The sequence below is a fragment of the Protopterus annectens genome, chromosome 2.part0 (assembly GCF_019279795.1).
Source record: "Protopterus annectens isolate FY-2018-M chromosome 2.part0, PAN1.0, whole genome shotgun sequence".
In the NCBI taxonomy this organism is placed as follows: Eukaryota; Metazoa; Chordata; order Ceratodontiformes; family Protopteridae; genus Protopterus; species Protopterus annectens.
The window spans coordinates 737,595,246-737,619,245 of NC_056728.1; the positions used below are offsets into that span (position 1 = coordinate 737,595,246).

The 24,000-nt window shown below is 38.3% G+C and overlaps 1 protein-coding gene across 1 annotated transcript in view; it reads right to left on the reverse strand.

Moving 5' to 3' along the window:
• MANBA (mannosidase beta) overlaps window positions 1-24,000 on the reverse strand; it is an 894,686-nt gene that overhangs the window by 234,244 nt on the left and 636,442 nt on the right. The gene's annotated exons all lie outside the window — the stretch shown is intronic.

Genomic DNA, 24,000 nt, shown 5'->3' on the forward strand with positions numbered 1-24,000 from the left:
TTCTTAAAACATGTAGCTGTTTCAGCATAAAACATGTTTTACTATGTAAAATATAGCATGTCTTTACTACATAAGCTCCCTTCCCTACTCCATGGGATACTTACTATGATCCATAAACAAATCATCATCATCATGTGAACAGTGCAGCAGTCTTCTTTACAATCCACTGGATTTTCTACACCCCCTATTATTACACAGAGGCAGCTTCCAAGAATATGCAATGCTTTCCTTGTGAGGTCCCCCCAATATCTTGTACCATGCAATTATGTTCCAACTGACTGCTTGTGATACCTTTAGCTGCACAGCACGCCAACCCTTTATCTTTATTTCCTGCCTTATAATACTGCTGCCCTAATTTGGAAGCTTCAAAATTGTAATCCCAAGTTCACGTTTTGCTTTGTGTAGGTTATATGATTGCCTCAAATGATGTGCTATAAGGTTTATGTGACCCTCATGAACTTCCAGATGAATTTCAGATGATAGACGTTCTAGCTTTACAGGTGATCTCCACGTGCCTGTTACACTGTGTGGCACTTTCCTTTTCTTTACCTAGCCTTATGTCATCAGCAGTCAAACTCTGTCATTAAGGTTCTGCTCATTAAGACTGATGATGTTTCTGAGTAGGATGGGTCTTAGCATTGCCCCCTGAGGCATCAACGCCTCTCTTTCTCTACAGTTACAGACACTTACCATCATTTTAGGGCTGTTGAACAACTATCCTGAAGCTCTCTTTCTATGACCCTAATGACCCATTTGCCCCCCACTAGAGAATAACCAGCCCATTCATTCCCAGATCCTATCAACAACCCTATGGCTCATTTATTCCAAGGCTGCATGAAAACCTACAGGACCATTTGCTCCCCATCAAGACGAGAGTTGGACATGAAGGTTGCACCATCATTCTACCTAACAACCCTTCTGTTCACTTAAGCTGCTAGTCTGAGAAGAGTTTATATGCATTCCTAGTCACTTGGGAATGCCTTCTTGATTCAGTAATACATGCCCCCATACAATAGTTGGTGTCTACAGTCTCACAAACTGCCAATTGGTGTCAGTGGTGCAGTGAGTCTAGCCGCTTCCCCAATACACCCATGATGGGTGAGCAGGCAATGACTGCTCACTTCCATCCTCCCCTGCCTTGGCTTTTCTAATACCTGCACCTACTGTCAAACTAAATCAAGAGGCATAATATGGGCTATATCCCACTGGTGTGAAACCAGCCATTCACCATCACTTTATGTTTTGTAAGCACCAAGCTCCTCCAGGTCCATTACCTCCCTGATATTCAGTAAAAACAATGCAAAAATACTTGCTGAGTATAGCAGCACTGCTGTTACAATCCTTATGCCAGCCCTACAATCTCTTCTGTACTTTAATCCTCTCATGCATGCCCATGCTAAGTGCTGTCTCCTTTGCCAACTTATTTTATAATGTGCTCATCTGTGTGGTGTCTACTGTCCTTTTCTGGCAACCTTGTTCCCCAGATCCTCTCTTGAAACTTCTGCATTTTGTCTTCCTGTACCATTAAAAAGGATTCAGTGTAGAATTATGCACCTGAAAACTCATAATAATCTCCCATTCTTTCTCCATTTACTAATCTGTTTAATGCAGCAGCATTAATTTCAGCTTTAAATATTGCTCACTTTACATCAGTCCCTAGTTTTACCCGAAGCCCATTAAAAGTCTGCACCAGTATAACTAAAAATATAAGTAGTGCAGTCCCAGGAAGGAAGATCTCTAAACAGTTAAAACCAGCTTTTATTGTCACAAGACACGCACAAACCACTATGACATTAACGCTCTTCCGAAATAAATCGCGTTTTCGTCCCATCCACTGGACTTCATCAGATGCTGGTAAAAATTAACACAAGCATTTATATACCTCTATTAAAACCAATAAACCAATGAAAAGGCTTCAATTAAATTTGAATGCACAAATCAATTTACATTTTGGGCTCATAAATATTCATAAGTTCATCCATTTATACAATAAAATAAATATCCATCCATAAAATAGTTTATTTAACTCCATATTCTTATAAATAATTCAAAAATATTATTAAATATTAATAAATAAATACATAATTATATAAATTATAATTCTAAAATCTTATATTTATAATATGAATGTTCATTACTAAGGAAAATACATTTTATAGCACAATAGCTCCATCTGTTGGTACAAAATTATATTACAACTAAAACTAAAATTCATAGTTTAGCTGCCTTTAATTTTAAAAGGGGCAAAATAGACACATGTTCGTTTAAACCTGGGTATTTGCTTGCTTCAAGCGTCACTTGCCACCACAATTCTCTATACCCAATAGTATCTTCCCCATGGACCTCTTCTAATCCCATCTTTTATATGTTCAATTACCAAAAAATGAAATTTATTTTCTTTACATACCTTTGAATGTTTATATAATGCATTGGTTTCTTTTTCCTTTATTATATCATAGGTATGTTCATAAACTCTTCTTTTTAAGGTTCTCTCGGTTTTACCTATATAGAATGACCCACACTTTTCAGAGATGGCAAGGTATACTAAACCCTTTGTCTCACAGTTATACATTCCTTTACTAATAATCCATCTATTCCTACTTTCTATATAAATTTTCTCCTTATTGGCCATATAACTACATTGATTACATTTTCCACAGGAATATGTACCTATCTTTTTAAAACCATTAATATCCTTAATTTTATTCTGATCAAACTTTTTTTGTTCCAAGTAATCTTTTATATTACAAGTATTTCTGTATACTTACTTTAGGTATACCCTTAGGTAGCCCCCCCCCACCCAGGTCAGTAAATGCCATAAACCTTTCCCATTCCTTAAAGAAGGTGGTCCTGATATTGTTATTTAAAGCATTAAATTCTAGAGTAAAGGCATGTTGATATTCTCCATTATTAGTAAATACTTTCTCTTTTGTCCTTTGTTGTCCATCATTTATTTTTTCTCCTAATATAGGATGAAATTTATCTGATCTTTTTCTTTCTACCTCTAAACTAATATTACTTATAAGCTCCTTACTATATCCTCTATCTAAAAACATTCTCTCCAACAAGTCACATTCCAACTTAAAATCCTCAAGCTTACTTGTCATCCTAGATCCCCTCACAAATTGCCCTTTTACTATATTCTTCTTGCAATGTGTAGGGTGTGCACTATTATAATGCAAATAGGAATTACAGTAAGTCGGTTTCCTATATACTTTAGATTCAAAGGCATTATTACATTTATAAATTTCTATATCCAAAAATTGTAAATTATTTTCTGAAACATTATAAGTGAACCTCAAAAAATCAGAAGTCTCTTTCATATATGTCATAAATTCCTTTAATTTTTCTTCCCCCCCTGTCCAAAAAACTACATCGTCCAGGAACCTCTTATAGAGGTTCCAACAAGATTTAAAACTAGAATTAAGAATATATGTTTCTTCCCAGTTGGCCAAGACAACATTCGCAAATGTAGGTGCACAGGTTGCGCCCATAGCTACGCCTTGGGTTTGTTGAAAAAATTCCCCATTAAATATTAAAAAATTATTTTTAAGAACTATATCCATCAAATTTGTGCACGCTACTTTGTCTTTATGGCTCAATATTCTGTCTTGGAACACTTCTTCTTCAAACATTTCCATACCTTTGGAACAGGGAATAGAAGAAAAGAGATCCACTATATCTATTGTTACAAATAAAATATTTTTGTTATACAACTCTAAATTAATATTTCTTAAAAGATCCCATGAATCTTTTAGAATAGCTACTTTGTTAGTCCATATATACTTAGTCTTATTATCTATAAATTTAGCTAAAGGGAATGTCTTAGAATCATCTGCAGACACAACTGGCCTTAATGGGGGGGGGGTCTATTAAATTCTTATGCACCGTAGGGATACCATAAATTACTGGGATCTTAGGTTTATCCACTGTAAGGTAGGAAAGGCTATTTCCATCTATAGTCCCTTCATTATACATAGCTTTTAATTCTATATCTATTCTTTTATAAGCTACCATAATTTCATTCTTGGACACCTCTGTATATTCATCTCTATGAATTTGATTCATTTTACCTTCATATTCTATAGTATCCATCAAAATAGCTCCCCCACCTTTATCTGGTTTCATTATTCTAATGTTTATATTATCCTTCAATTCATTTAACACCCTATATTCTCCTTCTTGGAGTTTCATATTAAATCTAGTTCTCTTATAAACCTTTCTTATTTCATTTTCCATCACATTCTCCAGGTTTTTAAGTTGGGGGTGCATAGGGGGATTATATGTTGATGGTTTTAATAACCTAAAATTAGAATCAACTTTATTCTGAATATCACCCTTATTAAATATAAGATTCAAATTAATTTTTCTCAAAAATAATTTTAAATCTAAAAGTGTTGAAGTTAAGTCCCCTTTTATCTGGGGAATAAATTTAAAGCCTTTTCCCAGTAAACTAAAATGTTCTTTTTCAAGTACTATCTCACTATAGTTATAAATCGTAAATCCATTCAGAGTATTACTAATTCCTCCTTCACTTAATTACTTTTCTATTAAATTATGGTCTGGGTCAGGGGTACATTTAATTAATATCTCCCTTTCCCCCTTCTCCCCCCTCTCATAGGAAAATTTTCATATTAGGGTCTGTAAAAAGGCCTATATTCCCTCTCTATTGGGGGAAATTCCTTGTCATATTCATTCTCATTCCATACATCTTCTCTAAATTCAGGTTCCACTACTTGCCCCCTTATATAATTTCTATTTTGTTTATTATTTTTATTGTTTGTATATGTATACATAGCAGGTTTTGGATAACTCACATTATTTTCATAATCTTGTAAGTCCTGTTTCAGTTTATCCATTTTCCTATTAATCAATCCTTTGCATTTATCTTCTATATCACCCCTTATCGTATGATATTTCTCTCTCTCATCAAAAATACTGAACATCAAATCTTCCTTAATAAAACCTTCTAGTTCATTAATATCCTTTTGCAAAGTAGTTAAAATCCTATTATTTTCCTTTATCATTAATTTTAAAATGTCTAAACCACTTCTATTAAAAAGTTCTATCAATTCCTTATGAAATGTCAAGCCCAACTGAACATTATTTGGAAATTTACAAATTCTTAAACCTTTAGGAACTATGTTCCTACTAATGCATTCAGTTAAATACGCATTTTCAATAATGAGTGTTTTATATTTAAACATGCTTTTGGATAACTTATCCAACATTTTATTAAAAGAATCTCCATTTTTGAGCCCTTTTGGGCTGTTAAAGTCCAGTTTAAAACAAAAACTTTTGTCAAGCCAGTCATTCGTTTCCATCATTCTACTTGAAGGGACAGTACCTGTATTTTTATTTTCCAAATGTTGTCTGGAATTGTTGACACCTTCCGATCTATTCTCCACTGAATTAACATCCAAAAACACACTCGGTGTAGCTCCATGGTTGAAAGAATCACCTTCCAAATCCGAAGAGTCGCCGGCGTGGAAACGCCCATAAGCTCCCTCTTTCTCTTACTCTTTAGTTTTAGTTGTAATATAGATGGAGCTATTGTGCTATAAAATGTATTTTCCTTAGTAATGAACATTCATATTATAAATATAAGATTTTAGAATTATAATTTATATAATTATGTATTTATTTATTAATATTTAATAATACTTTTTAATTATTTATAAGAATATGGAGTTAAACTATTTTATGGATGGATATTTATTTTATTGTATAAATGGAAGGACGAACTTATGAATATTTATGAGCCCAAAATGTAAATTGATTTGTGCATTCAAATTTAATTGAAGCCTTTTCATTGGTTTATTGGTTTTAATAGAGGTATATAAATGCTTGTGTTAATTTTTACTAGCATCTGATGAAGTCCAGTGAATGGGAAGAAAATGCGATTTATTTCGGAAGAGCGTTAATGTCATAGTGTTTTGTGCGTGTCTTGTGACAATAAAAGCTGGTTTTAACTGTTTGGAGATCTTCCTTCCTGGGACTGCACTCCTTTTGGATTTATTAGTGTTTTGTGGAGAGCTGCCGCTTTTTTGCACTTTTTTGGTAAAAATATAAGTACTTAACGTGGTTTGTTTCTACCTATTCTGATTCTAGAGTGAAGTGTTTGCTAGTCGCTGTTCTCCAGTTGCTACTGTACTGTCATTTCATGATAATTTTCACAAGTTTTGGGCACGAGGTCCAGTTTTTCATTTTGCTTGGGTGGTTCTATGACCATTTAATGGAAGAACACAGCTTGAAGGGTGTCAAGGACAACTGTTCCGAGAGGATACTCCTTCAAAAAGATCTGGTTCTCATATGAAATAATACAGTTTCCATCTGGGACTACCTCATCCTTTTAAGCAATCCTATGGAGAGCTGACACTTCCTATACTCTTCTTCACCCTACTGTTACAGATGTATATCCTCCCAATTGATAATTGAGACAGCTTCCTTTCCTGTTTAATCAACATTATTTCTCCCCCTTTATTTCCTCTTGGTTCATATAAAGTGTTGTATCTCTTTCCTTTGTACATCTTCTGTATTACTTTTATGAGAGCTGACTGAAAAAGTCCAGTCAGAAGTTTTAATGTCTCTGAATACTGGGTTAGCAGGTACAATGCTTCAACATCTCAAAACACCAGGCTGTAGAATTACTATGAGGCAGGTACCAGCTCTATTTGAAGAATGTCAAAATAAGAAACTAATGCAGTTAAAGTACCCCTTGTACTACATACTCTGAGTAAGCTCACGGTTACGGCGTAAGAAAAGAATGTACTTTAAATACTGAAAAGCAGTTTTACAGCACAGAACAATGATATATCAATTACTCATTACTGCATTTCTGAAACATACAACACAGGAAACTTGTTTTTCCTGTTTTTTCATCTGAAATATCTAGACATCTTTAAAGTTTCAAGAAATATCTTCCTTAGTGTGACAGAGTCACTGTGATGCATGCTTCCTAAAGTTCTGCACAGTCAATGTTTTATCAGAAAGTCTTACCTCAGAACTGCTTTCCACACATTCATTTAGAGTTTACCTGTACACTGCCAAAGCAGCAGATCTACATAATCAAATGGCTGCAGTAAAAGTCCTTCTGAATCAAATATGATTAGACAAATGTTTATCTACTGTGACTAAGAAGGACACTGCTGTCCTGATAATAACCCCCCAACATGACCCCATTCCTCTTGCACCTTTCATAGGGCATGACTTATCAGCCATGGTTTTCTTCAAAGCTACACTGTGTGTCAGTAACACACAGAAATTCACATTATTGATCCAAGCATTGTCCTCACAGTATGTGTTACCCTGCTGAACAGTAATGGCGAAGGAAATGCCAGCACACAGGAAAATGAACACATATGTAAACAAGAAATGGAAGGAAGATGCCAGTGGAGGCAGGAGGAGAAGAATTTTGGATAAAACTCACACACATACAGTTCTTAATCCAAGTTTTTTTTTTTTGTCTGTTTTGTACTTAGAAACAAGTTTCCTGGTGTTAGGCAAGCTACAGGCTAAACAACAAATACCCACTGACTAAAAGGGTGCAGGAGACATCCAACAGGTGCGGGAGACAACCAACAGGTGAGTTGTTACCTGCGGGATAATTCCTATTGACTAACAGCAACCAGAAAGCAGGTAAAGGCATCAGCTGGCACTGACATCACAGGCAGAGATGAGTGGCCTGAGCTCATCTGTGTTAGTTCCTCCCAGCACCAGGACTTCAACTGCAGTTGCTCAGCAACATAGAGGGAAACCAGCAAGACTGTGAATAAACTAGCAGAGATGGGAGGAAAGGATGTTGATGTTTGGGTGAAACTGATTGATAAAAAGCTTTTGTCCAAGTTCTTTTTTTACAAGTAATACTGGGAGAAAGAACTCAAGTCAACTTAGGCTGTAGCTCCCCGGCTTAGGAAATCAAGAACAAAGTAATTATATTAAATTAGGTAGATTATTTCAGATAGGTCATGTTACATGCTTGTTACTGAAACTGTCTATAAACAGTGCAGCAGACAGATTATTAATTATTATACCATGACCCCCCCCAAAACGTGCACACTGATTGGCCAGCGTGCACATTGTAAATCGAGTTATACTAATGGAAAAAGGTCCGGTCGCCCGGACTTTTTTCCATTAGTATAACTCTACTTTTAAAACCTGTCTTGCTATGTTAAATGGGTTTAACATAGCGAGACAGGTTTAAATAAGCAACGGAGATCTCCGCTGCTTATTTAGCTGTCTCGCTATGCTAAACCCATTTAACATAGCGAGACAGGTTTTAAAAGCAACGGAGAAAGCAAGATCTCCGTTGCTTTTTACTGTTCGCTATGTTAAATGGGTTTAACATAGCGAGACAGTTTTAAAATAAGCAACGGACATCTCCGTTGCTTATTTTAAACTGTCTCGCTATGTTAAACCCATTTAACATAGCTGTAAAAAAAAAGCAACAGAGATCTTGCTTTCTCCATTGCTTTTGCCCACAGCTCTGATGTACTGCGCAGGCGCGCAGTACATCAGAACTGCCGCGGATGCCAGACATCTGCAGAAGGGCAGTAAACAGGCATTATACTATGCCATTATTTAAGAAAAGTAATAGTTTCTTTTCTTAAATAATGTCATGGTATAATAGCAATAACCCACTTCTGGGTGTGGGTAATGCTGTATTTACCCACGGTTGGCTTTGTTTGGTCCCTCGGGCTTCGCCCTCAGGACCAAACCACGCCAACCGTGGGTAAATCTAGCATTACCCACACCCAGGCGTGGGTTATTGCTATATACTTCAACTTTCAGTGCTTATTTCCTAAACACTAAAACTATGTGCACTTAATCAGAATATGACACAATAATGTACAAAAAGGAAAATATTAGACATTATGCAGTTATTTAAGATAAAAGTTCTAAAGAAAAATATTTAATTGTAAAACAAACATAGCACAGTTCTCCAGAAAAGGTGAAAACACATTTAAAAATAAGTATAATATGAAACAAATGGCCAAGAAAATCTACGTTTATGGAAATGATCGCAATAGCTTTATAAGATTATGTCACGCAATAAAAGTAGCAAAAGGGTAGAAAAAACAGCATCAATAAAGTTTAATAACCAAGCTACCTAGAGTTACCAGCAACGTGATAAAGTTACACTAATGATATTCCAAACTGCAGTAATAAAAGTCCATAGTGTAAAACATTCTCTTCCTTGGGGTGAAGCTCACAGTAAGTAAAAAGCCAGTCATAACACCAAGTTAACCAGATCAATCACAAACAAAACCAAGATCCAAAGCTACCCACAACACTGGGATCACAACAGGATTAAAAAAAGACACCTTTATTACTTGTAAGGCAGCAGCAGCAGGGGGGTTGAGCACCTCTGAAAACTGGGTTAACAGGTGCATGTTTCGACATGTCAAGAACACCTGGCTGTGGGATCACAATGAAGTAGATGCCAGCTCTAGAAAGCAGTGCAGCACTGTAGCAAACTACATACTCTGAGAAAGCACCACTGACAAGTGCAAGATGCAAGAAGAAAGACAACAAAACTCTGGCACCTCAGTGATAAATCTCAAAAAAGAAGGCAAAACTGTGCCAATTTAAAACTCTAAAAGCAAAAGTAACATAGACCCATGCCCTAGCTAGCCAGCTATCATCACATTGGATTCAATACATCCCCATCTGACCTTAATATTCAGCTGTGAAAGAAACAAAGGAAAATAAACATGCTGTATTTCTCTTAACCAGAAAATAGGCAGACATTTTAATACTCAGGTTGGCCTTTTAAATAAACAACAACAAAGAAATTACTGAAAGGCTAAAGTGGGTCAGGTGGTCCAAATGTGAACTAGCAGTGTAACTTAGGAACTTGTTGGTAGCAGGAGAGGCATGTAGGAATACTGTTATACTAGCAGGGCAGATGATAAAGCTCAAGAGGATGGTAGGACACATCACAGTCTGAATAAGCCAGCTGCAGCCAGATCATCAGATTGAATGAATGACCTGTGTAGACTGTGAAAGGAAGCAATAGGAACAAAAAAGCAGTCAACACAGGAAGAGGGGTAAGTTAGTGGTGTATGGGGCAGAGTGAGGAGAATCTAATAATAAGAAGGAAAGTAGCATGGGGGAGACAAGGAAAAACCAAGCTAAGAAAAGGAGGTGGAAAAGGCAATACATACAAGAGAGAAAAGGAAGAAAAAAATTGGGAAGACAGTGCAGTGTCAGATATAAAAAAGGGATGCAAGGTGTGAAAGTATGGAATGAAGAGGCAGTTACAGAGAAGGCCATCAGGAAGAGCATGTGACCACAAAGACAGGGGGATGTTCAGGAGGGGTAGAATGTTTTAGTATGGATAAACAAAGGCATCACACAGAAAACCGTCTTGCAATCATTAGCAAAAGAGTTGGTACATAAAGCAAAGACAGGTTTGCAATAACCGAAGCATGGAGAAAGCATGGGTTCTGGTGATCAGAGATTAAATAACTAAGAACATGGGTTAAGTAGATAAACCAAAGCTAGCTGATCAGAAAAACGTGAGCAACATTCCATGCTTCAGACTGGATATTTAAAGGCCCTGTAATAGTAAGAAAATTTCTCAATGATGAAAGGAGCCATCTATATGAAGTAATACATGTGAAAATTAACAAACTAACAGGCAGAACTGAGGAAATGTCATATGGAAGGGTAATGGAGTAGGCTGAGACATGTCTGGATTCTGGCTTTGAAGAAGCTGTTTTGGAGGTAGTAGTACCCATTGCAAACATAGTCCAGAAGGACTGAATCCAGGATTGTATAATTCACAGCTCAGGGAGAGCAATGGGGAAGAACAGCTAAGATTACCAGCTGACCATATCCAGACCACACTCTTCTCTGGAAGATTTATTCAGACTGACTTTGTTTTAAACTGAAGTATATGGACAGAGTTTGAGATGACAGGCAGAGTGACATTTACAGAGCACTCAAGCAGAGTCAGAGATGCAAACAGAGATGGACAAAGCTAACTTCAACTTCAAATTTATTAAAGTGCCTGTTACCAAGCCTTGTACAAGTTTAAATAAACATTAAAAGATAAAGAACAATAAAAGAAATTATACAAAATATAGCCAGACATAAAACATTGGCAGTAATAAATACAGCAAAACTTGATAAGCTCAGGCAAATTTAAAACAGTACCACCTAATATTAGGACATGCTTACTAACTGTAAGCTATCTCAAATAAATAACTCTTCAAGCAGTATTTAAAACTGGCAAGTGTTAAGACTCGATCAAAAGGCAGCAAACTCCAGACATAAGGTCCTTGATGAATAAGGCAATACATTCCAGAGGAATAAATACAGATGTGGAATAAATACAGATGTGGACAGAACAGTCAGCTGCTCTGAGAACCTGACCAGATGGACTGAGTCAGTCATTGTCAAGTCAATAAGTCCCAAAGGGAGGGGGGGGGGGCAAACCTTGTAAGGTAAGGTAAACTAGTACAATAGCTTTGTACATATTATGCTGCTTGAAAGGCAGCAAATAAAGACTCTTCAGGATTAGCAGGATGAGCATATGAAGTCACCTAGACATCCCAATATGTACTCGGCCTATTTGCAACAGTTTAAGTATTCAAAATAGAAAGCACTGCCAATAATCAAACCACTTGAAGACTAGCACATAAACCACTGTAGGGAGGTCAAAGGGCGGACATGAGCTACTTAAAAATAATGAAGATCCTAAGATGGAAATGCAAATATTTGATGGCAGTTGAAATCTGGTGTTTCAATGCTGGCCTGGCTTCAAGAATCATTCATGTGTCAGACTTCCAAGATGGCAGCACAATAATCAATATCTTAATTTCAGCTCTCCTAGTGTGAAAAAAGAAACTGAGAAATAAGAGCTAGTAGTTCTGCCAATGTTTTAGTAAAATTGTTACTGGCTAATAAATACACTGCCTGGATGTCAGCAAAGAAGAAACTTAAGAGAGCCTGAAAGAAAATCAACTAGAAAAGGTGAAGAGAAAACACTGACTGGAAATAATCCTGCAGCTATTCAGCAAAAAAGCTGTTCAAGCCCCAGCTTTGGTGCAACAGGTGACTTATTTATTTATTTATACATGTATGTATCTATGTATTTATTTAGCTAATCATTTACTCATCTTTGTTTACTGGGAAACTCCGATTCGTTAATGCCCATTGTCAGCGGAGGCCTTGGGAAAAAAGCTCCATTTGCTTATGCATTATGCTACGCTTTAGTTAAACATAGAGTAGTTATATTTCTATTCACAGTTATACACAAACAGTAGTTACATTTATACATTCCAAGATTTTACAGTGGTGGAAGTTACTAAAGAGAAAGTCCACGTGCAACTTACTGGATTGTGCAGGTAGCAGTTGTGTATAAAAATTGTTTTATCAATTATTTCGGCTTACGATAATTTAGACGAAAAATAAATCAAATGTGCTCAGAGCTGATTAAAATAAATGAAACATTAAAAGAATATCATCAACTCAAATAAAAGGCTGGAAAAAACTAAAAAGATTTAAATAGCTATTTGGATGAACTGATAAAACTGCAAAAAGCAGAGGTCAAAATGAAGAAAAAGCTGGCTGAGTACAAGAATGATCAAGGAGAGCTGTTTCAAAAAATGGCACAGAGTACAGATCATGCAGAGAAAACCTGAGATTTTCTGCTGTACCACAGAAACTAGAAAGAACAAACTGCGTTATTTTATGAGAACACAAATAAACAACTGGACTGGCATTCCACAGCAGGATTTGTTAATTGAAAGGGCACAGTGTATGAATGTTCCAAACCTGGCCACACGAAAGCAACCAAGATCTGTATTAGAACAGATATAACAGCAGAAAGAGTTGATCCTGACAAAACTGTGGCAGAAAGGCAAACAGAGTGGAGACAGTAGAGTATAGAAAATGATTACTCACTGTACACCAGGCAGAAGAGAAGCAAATTTGTCCCAGCAATCATGGAATGTCAAGAGGCAGGTGTCAGACTTAAGCTGCTGCATCCAAATGTATTTGGAATATTTTCCCTGGTGGATCAAAGTAATTTTTTTAATGCAGTACAAGATATGGAGTTCTTACAACACAAAGTGAGCCATCAAACAGAAGGGGAATCTACCTCTCAACTTGTAATAATAAAGGTGACTGAGACTTTGCCAATGAAACCTCTTCTAAAGAAAAATGCTTCAGAGACAAAAAAAGCACAAGAGTTGACTACAAGAGTCAGAAGTAACTTGGACTTGAACCAGACTCTGGGATTGAGAGATGGAGATGAAGAGGAAGAAGACCAGCAACACTGCAATTATTGAAAAAGTGTGAAATCTAAAGCATCAATCACATTTATGAAATACGCCTCAACAAGAAAAAGTGGCTGAGAAAGATTTCTGTCGATGTTTGGAGGGATAGTAAAAGGAAAAAAGAAAGTAACTGTAAAGTAAAACAATTTTTGCTCTTAGTGCTTGTATAAAACATGTAGGCATTACAACATAAAAAGAGAAGAATGAACAAAAGCATGTTTAAGTTAATATACTGTAATCTTGGGCTGTTTAGGTGGGGGGGTGGGATATAAAAGTGCACTGACTGCAATATATGTAGAATTGAGATGTTTTCTCTTACTTTTGCATAGGTGAATGCCTAGACTAATGAATCTGGATAATTTAATAAAAAGTTTTTTGAGTAAACAAGTGGGCTTTTAAAATAAGAAAACATTGAAAGTAGTGAAACATTTTTCCTTAACAAATCAATGTTCAGTGCGAGTTCAGAAGTCTGCAGTTGAGCATTCTGTTCTTATATTTCAAGGGAGATGAGTTGACTTCAGATTACAGCAATAAATCTTGAGAGGTCTGGACATCATTTGCTGAGAAAAATGTAAAATTAAAAGGAACAAGGGCAAGCAGCTTTGTAAGAAATAGTTTCAAATTATTGGAAGTGAATAAGACCTAGCCTTTTTTCTGGTACCAAACTACTTCAATGCATTTACTAGAACAGTTAACAATTTAGTTTCATTTAAAAACAACCGGTGCACTTTTTTCTTAAGGCTAAAAGTTAATATTTTCTGAAAGCATACAAGCTGTTTTTCACATTTAGGAAGGGAATACAGATAAGACAAGAACAGACAGCAGTTAGTGCAAGTAGGAGCACAAGCTGTAACAGGTGCTTTAGCATGGATAACCTTAATTTAGTTTAGGTAATGCCAGTGGGTGCAGCTGTTGATTTGGGACAGCTGTTCCTATTAGGAGGTTAAAACTTCACTATCTGAAGATGTACATTGTTTTGTAAGTTACTTAATTACAGAGGTGTTCTGAGATGTGTCTTTTTTAGTTTGTGTTCATTACAACAAAAAGTCTTGTAAAATGTGGCATAGGTTCAAATGGAGAAACAATTCCATAAAGAATTACCCTGCTAAACACTAGTAGGAGCAAGTAACACAAAAGCTGTAAATAGACTTTTTAAAAAAGCTGTTGTTTATATTAGGTGTGGATAAGAACTTATTATCATAATGGTTACACTATCCATATTATTTTGGGATGTGAATGATGTCACAGGTATAGACAAAAAGGTAAGAGAAATACAGTTTGTAAACAGCACTGCTACAGGAGATACATTTGGAAAGAAGACAGCATGTGAATTTGATAAAGGATTTCAGGATGGATATTCAGCAGCATATCAGGAACAAAGAAAAGGGGAGTACTTACACTAATTGCTAGAGGAACCCCAATAGTGATAGAAGGAAAAAACAATAATTATAGTAGATTTGTGGTAGCAAGGGGCTACTGTTAAGGAAGGAAGTATGCTGGCATGTATTTATATTACACATAAAACTGCAATTATGGAGCTTAAAAAAATTTGGGAGGAAATAATCAGCTTTCAACAGGGAATATTACTTATAGGAGGGGACAGGAACTTGATTTGCAACAGAGATGATATATCTGGGGGACCGAGAAGGTAAAATATAACAAAAGAGGGTAGATTTCTGAAGACAGATATGCATACATTTGGTATGGAGGACATGAATTCAGTAGTAGGAACTCAGAGAGAATTTACATATTATTCCCCAAGGTACAATAACTAGGCTAGACTACACAGAAATTATATTTCACAGGATGAGGTGTACTTAATTGAAAACTTTAACACACATTCAATAACTACGTCAGATCACAAACCAATAGCAACAAAACCAAAAATTCAGAGTAATGAAGTAAAAATGAGACACTGGCATTTCCTACTTAGCTGTTATAAAGGAATTTAATGAATAGGGAGTGGAAATTATTTGAGAGTAATTAGGAAAGACAAATCTCTTCAGAGGTTATAGATAGTGAGTGGGATAAAATGGAAATTGAATTTTTAAAATAGGGTAGAAATAAAAGAAAAAGCGATATGGTTAATAAGTAACAAGAACTATTTAGAGGGACCGACAAAATGTTAAAGTAATGCAAAATAAGGGGAATCACACAGAACAAGAGGAGGCACAATTGCAGTGTGCTAAAGAAAAACTAAGGGAGCATTCGTATAATATACAGGAGTTTAGAAAGTATGCAGTTAATCAACTGTTTTTTGATAACCACTCCAAAGCCCAAAAACTTTTTACACAATGACTTCAGGCAATAATTAGTTTATAACAAGAAAAATAACCAGAGTTCCTATAGAGAGGTATAACCGATATTTCAGAAATGTTATGAAAATTTGTATAGACAGGTACTAACAAGTATGATTCTAGAAGACTGATTAAGAAAGCAAGAGTGCCTGTAGAGCATAACTAATTTCTGGTGTTTTTTCTTTATATTATTTTGGATATAAAGGTCAAATTTCAGGTTTTCATCAATGCTTACACCTAGCAGCTTGGTGTGTGAAACTGCTTCAATTAGAGTGTTTCATTTGACAAATACATTTTTATATTTGATTTACTTCCGATTTGTCTGTCCTTTAGGAAAAAAAGAATAGAAGTTTTGTTTTATTGGGGTTGAATAATAGTTGAGAGTTGTTTAACCAGAGCTCAATGGCTGAAAAAGCTTTTTGGGAAACCTTTTGCAGGTGAACTATGTTATCTGATGACCAGATAATGGCAGAAGCATCAGCAAATTGGATTAGAATGGCATGGCAGGAGGATAAGGGAAAGCTGTTTATAAGAAGATACTGAAAAGTAGTGGCCCGAGTATGGAGCCTTGAAATACCACAGTGATGTTTGGAAGGAAGGAAGGAAGGGAGGGAGGAAGCCTTGCCACTTTACTGACTGTTGTCTGACAGGTAACTTTTAAAACATGTCAAGGAGAGGATGCAAGACCAAGTAAGGAAAGCTGAGGCAGGACCTTAGTGTGGGGGACTGTATCAAATGCTTTATAGAGCTGGATTGGGGACAATAATTTGTTGTGAAGAAGATAATGAGTTGTGTATGGATACATTTTTTAGACAGGGGTGACAGGATAGTAATGGTGTGATAGATATATCTGAGGAATTTCACCCTTTATGTAGTGGGATAATGAAAGACTTCTTCCAAATGGCTGGGGCATATGATTCTGTGACTGATCTGTTTATGAGAATACTGAGTGAGAAAACCGTCAAAGAAGCCAAGATATTGGGAGCAAATAACTTCAAAGGGAAAAGTTAGAGATGGATACGGGCATCCTAAGTGAAAGGGACCTGCTGTGGTAGAGTTGTTAGCTGAATCTAGACCAGAAGCTGCTGTTAAGAAAAGGATAATTAGGCATATAAAATATTACATAATAACTATAGGAATCAATCAGAGTTGTTCAGAAAAGATTGGGAAGAGAGAGTGGATAATCAGTTCACAAGGAAACCATACAGGCACATATGCATGGCTCCCAAATATACAACAAATTCTAGAAGAATTAGGATTTTTGCTCAAGTGTCTGCACAGGTATTTTTATACCCCAAGCAGATGCCAAAGAATTCTTCCTCAGGTAAAAGGCAAATTTTGGAGGTATGATGGGGAAGAAAGAGGTAACTGCAACTACTTGTTTTGGGAGTATAATCGGTTGGCAGAATTCCCTACAGAGTACTTTGTCAATAATTTTGAGTGAGCAAATGGGTGTAAAAAAGAATTTTTTTTTTTTAGCTGAGATGCAGGATTGTAATTGCCTAGATGTAAGGTTTTGTTAAGTTTAATTCTGGTTGCTGCCAAAAAATGCAATTACTAGAAAATGGAAATCACAATCTAAACCAACTGTATTTGATGTATTGAATATTGTAACAGAGAACTGGAACTGGAACTGGAATCCTTAGAAAATAGTAGAAGCAAATTACATAGAAAAAAATGGAAATTGTGGGAACAACACATGCAGAATAATAATATAGAGGACAGAGGTTTAAGGGAAGGCAGGAATGGAGTAATTTATGTAACATTGGACTGATGATTTTCTTCTTCTCATTCGGCTGTTCCCGTTAGGGGTTGCCACAGTGGATCATCTGTTTCCATTTCTTCCTGTCCTCTGCATATTGCTGTGTCACACCAACCACCTGCATGTCCTCCCTTACCACATCCATAAACCTTATCTTAGACCTTCCTCTTTTCCTCTTACCTGGCAGCTCCATCCTTGGCATACTTTTCCCAATATACCCAGCATCCCTCCTCAGCACATGTCCAAACCAACATAATTTTGCCTCTCTGGCTTTGTCTCCAAACCTTCCAACCTGGGCTGACCCTCTAATATACTTATTCCTAATCCTGTCCATCCTTGTCACACCTAGTGCAAATCTTAACATCTTTAACTCTGCCACTTCCAGCTCTGACTACTGCCTTTTTGTCAATGCCACCGTCTCCAACCCATACAACATAGCTGGTCTCACTACCCTCTTGTAGACCTTCCCTTTCACTCTTACTGCTACCCGCCTGTCACAAATCACTCCTGACACTCTTCTCCACCCATTCCACCCTGCCTGTACTCTCTTCTTCACCTCTCTTCCACACTCACCATTACTCTGAACTACTGATCCCAAGTATTTAATCTCATTCACCTTCGCCAACTCTACTCCCTGCATCCTCACCATTCCTCTATCCTCCCTCTCATTCACACACATATATTCTCTCTTAGTCCTGCTGACCTTCATTCTTCTTCTCTCTAGAGCATATCTCCACCTCTCCAGGGTCTCCTCAACCTGGTCCCTACTCTAACTACAGATCACAATGTCATCTGCAAACATCATAGTCCATGGGGCCTCCTGTCTGATCTCGTCTGTCAACCTGTCCATCACCATTGCAAAAAAGAAAGGGCTCAGAGCTGATCCTTGAGGTAATTCCACCTCCACCTTAAATGCATCTGTCATTCCCACTGCAGACTTCACCACTGTCACACTACCTCGTACATATCCTGTACCACTCTTACATACTTCTCTGCCACTCCTGACTTCCTCATACAATACCACAATTCTTCTCTAGGCACCCTATCATATACTTTCTCCAAGTCCACACAGACACAATGCAACTCTTTCTGACCTTCTCTATATTTCTCCATCAACACTCTCAGAGCAAACATCACATCTGTAGTGCTCCTTTGCGGCATGAAACCATACTACTGATCACTAATAATCACCTCCCTTCCTAACCTAGCTTCTACCACTTTCCCATAACTTCAAGCTGGGACTGATTGGTTTTATCCCTCTGTAGTTACTACAGCTCTGCACATCACCCTTATTTTTAAAATAACTGATGATAATTATAAAAAAGAATATATGTGATGCATAATGTTTGTAACTGGGAGCATGTTTTTAACACCTTTATGAAACTATCACTTAAAACATAGGCAAATATACATTAAATGAAAACAAACCCTTTTAAATGTTTCCATTTAAATGCAATATACATCGCATGCATTTATTTGCTGTTGTCATCAGTCCAACATTACAAAACTTGCTGAATCCCAGCCTTCCCTTAAACGTCACTCCTACTCCTCATGAACATTATTCCCATAACTTTCATTTAATTATATGTAATTTGCACCTTCTATTTTCTAAAGATCTATCTCCCAGTTCTTTTATATCTTTTATAATATTCAGTATCCTAAATATACTTAGTGTAGTCTTTGATTTCCATTTTCTAGCAGTTGCCTTTTTGGCAGTCAGCAGATTTAAACTTAATAAGGCCTTACTATGTTTAGGCAATTCAGATCCTGTATCCCAGCTCAAAAGAATCATGTCATTACTTACAGCTGTCTGCTCACTCAATATTTCTGAAAGAGTACTCTGCAGAGAACTTTTAAATTCTGCCAACTCATCACACTCCCAAAGTAATTGAGAACATGTTGTTATTGTTTGTTTGCTTTTATATAAATGTATGTTTGACCATGTCTTAAGGGATAATAAGATAAAGGTGTTAAAGAATCACTCATATGTCCTGTAACCTAGATGTGTACAGAAACAGATATATGGACAGAAAACAGTAAGAGCTGAATACTGAAGAGTAGTTTAAATCACTATTTCCAAGTCCATGGAGTGTTAAGGCTAAACCAATTACTCACCATCCAACCGTGCATTCGTTCCAAGTCTACTGCAAGATGGTTAAAAGCAAGGACAGATTCCTGAAGGCATGAGAGATACACCTGCAGGTCATCAGCACAGCAATGACACTGCATACATCTCAGACACAAATTTTTCCTATAGGCAACATGTAAACAGTGAACAAGAGGGATCTCAGAGGAACCCCATGGTACATTACAGTAAAGCTGGTATGGGATGATGAGTTAGTCCCCAGTACTACTGTCTGGATGTATACACACAGGAAAGACACAGACCATTCTAGGAGGACACCAGTAATACCACAGTGGTGTTCCAAATAGTTAAGAATAGAGAGAGAAATCCAAGGTAGCATATGCCAAAGACAGAGTGAGTAGGACTATGACAGGGTGACAATAGTGACCCATTGGCATAAGCAGCCATACTCATTACTGTGCCTAGGCCTAAAGCCAGACTGGAATGACTCTGATGTCGATATCTCTCTAGTTGAAGGTAGGCACATTAAGTACTCCAAAATCTTACCCACGTATGGAAGGCTGTTGACAGATCAATAATTATAGATACTGCCTGAACCTACAGCAGCCTTTTTAAGGATAGCAGTAACGACACCTCCTTTACATGTGTAGAAAATCTTCCATCCTGAAGTCACGTTGTAATAATTTGTCAGAAACTGAAACAATAACCTCTGAGCATGCTAAATCAAGCCTTTTTAGGCATGAATCCCTGCACAAATAATTGTATGCATATTTGAAAGCCTGCAGATACATTCATTATAGTCAGAAATGAGAAACTTGCAACAACTAAAAGACATGCTCATCCACAAGGAGTGCTGACAATCTCTTGACAGGTGAAAAGTGGGATGAAAGACCTAACCAAGGCAAGTCTGGCAGCAAAGTACCAAGTAACCTGTTTGAACTCCTTAGAGGATTAGGTTGTGTTAGTGGATAGGCAGTCTAGATTGTACAGACTCTCTGCCAGTCAGTTTGCTACAGCAGCGACCTCTTGGGACGACTGTTTGGATTTCTTCCAGAAGACCACAGCAGTTTACTACAAAAGTGGGCTCCAGGAAGTACAGTTGTGTACACTTACCATAAATGTAGATGTTTGAGTGTATTCACTGTTGCAGTCATCACATTTGGGTTATCTGCCTGCAGGTAGCCCTCAGCAGGCCTGAATACCACAGTCTTCGGATTTCTGCTTTGGATGCTGGCGCTTCTTCCATGACATCAGGCTGTCAGGGGTATAAAACATGCAGCCGACGCCATTACATCAGTTTTTCTTGCCCCAGATGTCAGGTGCCCCCACAATGGGAAGCAATTATATGGTATGGAACACCCCCAGCAAAAAGTAAATACACATGATATAATATATACAAACAAAAAGAAAAGGTAAAGCCAAGAGAAGCCTGGGGGTTGGAGGGAGGGTAACCAGGACTGCAACAGTGAATACACTCGAACATCTACATTTATGGTAAGTGTATACAACTTTACAATGTTCTTCATGTTTAACTGTTGCAGTCATCACATTTGGGTTGATTCCCAAAGCTACGGAAGGGTGGAGGCAGTTAAAGATCATTGGGGCTAGCAATCAGGCTCTGTAAGACTGCTGTGGCAAATCCAGCTCTGGATTTAGAAAAGATAGGCAGGTGGTAATGCTTGGTGAAAGTAAGTACAGAGCTCCAGGTGGCAGCTTCCAGGATGTCCCTGGTAGGGACTCCTCTGAGAAATGCTGTAGAGGTAGATGCAGCCCTGGTGGAATGTGATCTTATCCCCTGTGGGGTAGGTTTTCCATGGTGCTTGTAGCAGAAATGGATGCAATGGGCTATCCATTTGGAAATGGTTTGCTTTGAAATGGCCTTCCCCTCTGCCCCTGCAGCAAAACTAACTAGCAGCTGGTCAGACTTTGATGGGCTTAGTTCTGTCCAAGTAGAATCTAAGCTGTCTGTGCACATCCAGAGAATGCAGTATACTTTCCCCCTTATTTTGAGGATGACAGAAAAAAGTAGGCAAATGGATGGACTGGTTTAGAGCCACATTAGATACCACCTTGGCCATAAAGGATGGATTAGTCCTGAGGGAAACCCTGTCCGCATGGAAGATAATGAAGGGTTCCACTGCGATGAGGGCATGTAGTTCAGACATTGCTGAAGTGATGGCTAGAGGTAAGGCTGTTTTCCAGGAAAGAAATTTCAGTTCTGCTGTAGCAGCTGGTTTGAAGGGTGGAAGAGTGAGGTTTTCCAATACAAAATTAAGGTCCCAGGCTAGAGTGGGAGCTCTCCTGGGGGGGGGGTGTGGCTTAAATTGTTGGCCCCTCTAAGCAATTGTTTTAGCAGGGGATGAGAGAAGACGGGTGGCTCAGTATTGTAATAGGCTGAAATGGCAGAGGCATAAATTTTAATTGAGGAGAATGATTAGCATTTGTGCAGCATGTCTGTTAAATAATCTAGAATATGGGGTAACCTGGGCACCGTTGTGCCACACCCCTGAGCCTGGCTCCAGGAACAGTATCTTTTCCACTTTTCTGAATAGGATTTTCTAGTACTAGGCCTCCTTGCCTCAATAATGACATCCACACCTGCTTGCTGAGGGTACTAAGGGGTGAGCTCAGGGAATTAGCCAGGCTGCGAGGTTCAGGGTTTGAAGCTGAGGGTGCAGAATCTGGCCCGCCTGCTGGGACAGCAGGGAGGGGGTCCATGGCAGGTGCCATGGTAGTAGCCCTGTCAGACTGCGCAAAAGGGGATACCAGTGCTGCCATGGCCAGTCTGGGGCGATCAGTATTGTCCTTGGCTTGTCCTGTTTGATCTTTAGCAGAACCTTCGAGCGGAGAGGCAAACGGGGAAAGGCATAAATTGAGAGGCTTTCCCAGGAAAAGGAAAGGGCATCCACTTTCCAAGCTTTACTGTGGGGAAATCTGGTGCAGAATTTGTTCGATTGGCAGTTCGGAGGGGAGGCAAACAGGTCTACCTCTGGTGTTCCCCATTCGTTCCTCAAGAGTTTGAATATTTTGGGTTTCAGTCTCCATTCGTGTGGGTCTATGAGATTTCTGCTTAAGTCATCTGCCAGTGAATTTATTTTGCCTGGCAGAAATTGAGCTTGCAGGTTCACTTGGTAGATCAAGGCTGTGTTCCACAGAGCCATGGTTAGTCTGCAGAGTGGGTAGGAATGGGTTCCCCCCTGCTTGTTTATGTACCACATAACTGTAGTGTTGTCTGTCTTTACCAGCAGTTGTCCTGGAAGGTCTTTGCAGGCGGTCAGAGAATTCTGTACAGCTAACATTTCTTTTGGATTGATATGAAGATGCATCTGTTTTGGGGTCTATTTGCCCTGAATGCACTGCCCTGCCTTGTGAGCCCCCAATGCATAGTCTGATGTGGCTGTTAGGGTTTGGGCGGCAGGGGGTAGAGTGAAAGGGCGTCCCTTGTTGTGGTAGCAGGCCTCTACCCACCAAAGGAACTCTGTCCTTAGACAAGGAATGATAGGAATCATTGTTTCTAGGTCCTGAGAATGTTGACACCATAGACTTTTCAGATACCATTGAAGTTTCCTCATATGCAGTCTTGCATATAGAATTAACAGAATGTAAGAGGCCATTAACCCCAGGGGCTTGCAGGATCTTCCTTGCAGAGAGCTGGGTTTTTGTGGCCAGTAGGTTGAAGTAGGCTGTCAAATAAACTTGTTTCTCCAGAGTGAGGAATGCCATCTGGGAAGTTGTGTTCAAGCTTGCTCCCAGGAATACAATCTGTTGGCAGGGTACTAGGCGTGATTTCTTCTCGCTGATGGTGTACCCCAGTGAGGTTAGAAGTCTCTTAACAAATGCCAGGTGTTGTAATAGCAAGTCCTGACTTTCTGCCTGAATCAGGCAATCATCCAAGTTATGGGTAAATCTGAATATTTCTCTGCCTGCAAAATGTAATAGCTGGAGCTAGGCACTTTGTGAATACCCTGGGCACAGTAGATAAGCCAAAGGGAAGTGCAGAGAACTGATAGTGCTTGGAGTCTGCCCTGAAATGTAGGTACTGTCTTCAGGATTCCCTTATTGGGATGCGCAGGTAAGCTTCCTTTAAGTCAAGGGTTGCCAGCCAGGCATCCTTGACTAGCACAGGAAGAAGCTGTTGAAGAGTTTGCATTTTGAATTTTGGAACCACCAAAAAGGTGTTGAGAATAGACAGGTCCAGGATAGGATGCCAGGAGTTTTCTTTTCTGGACACCAGGAACAGTCTTGAATAAAAACCTTGTCCCTTTTGTTCTGCTGGGACAAGTTGAATAGCCCTGATACTGAGGACAGAGAGAGCACTTGTTTTTTGGGCCTCCGCCCACTGATTTGGGGGGAGGTCTGGCCATCCACTTGGGGTTGGTAATGAGTGGAAGTGGAATCGGTATCCTAGGGAAACTATGTTTAAAACCCATTTGTCCTGGGTAATGAGTTCCCAGTTTTTTTGCATGCAGGGCGAGCTTTCCTCCTAAGGGAGCCAGTAGTTGAGCAGGGTTTGGAAGAGTTAAGGATAAGTCATTGTGCCATTTTTCCAAAGGGGCGTGGCTAACTACT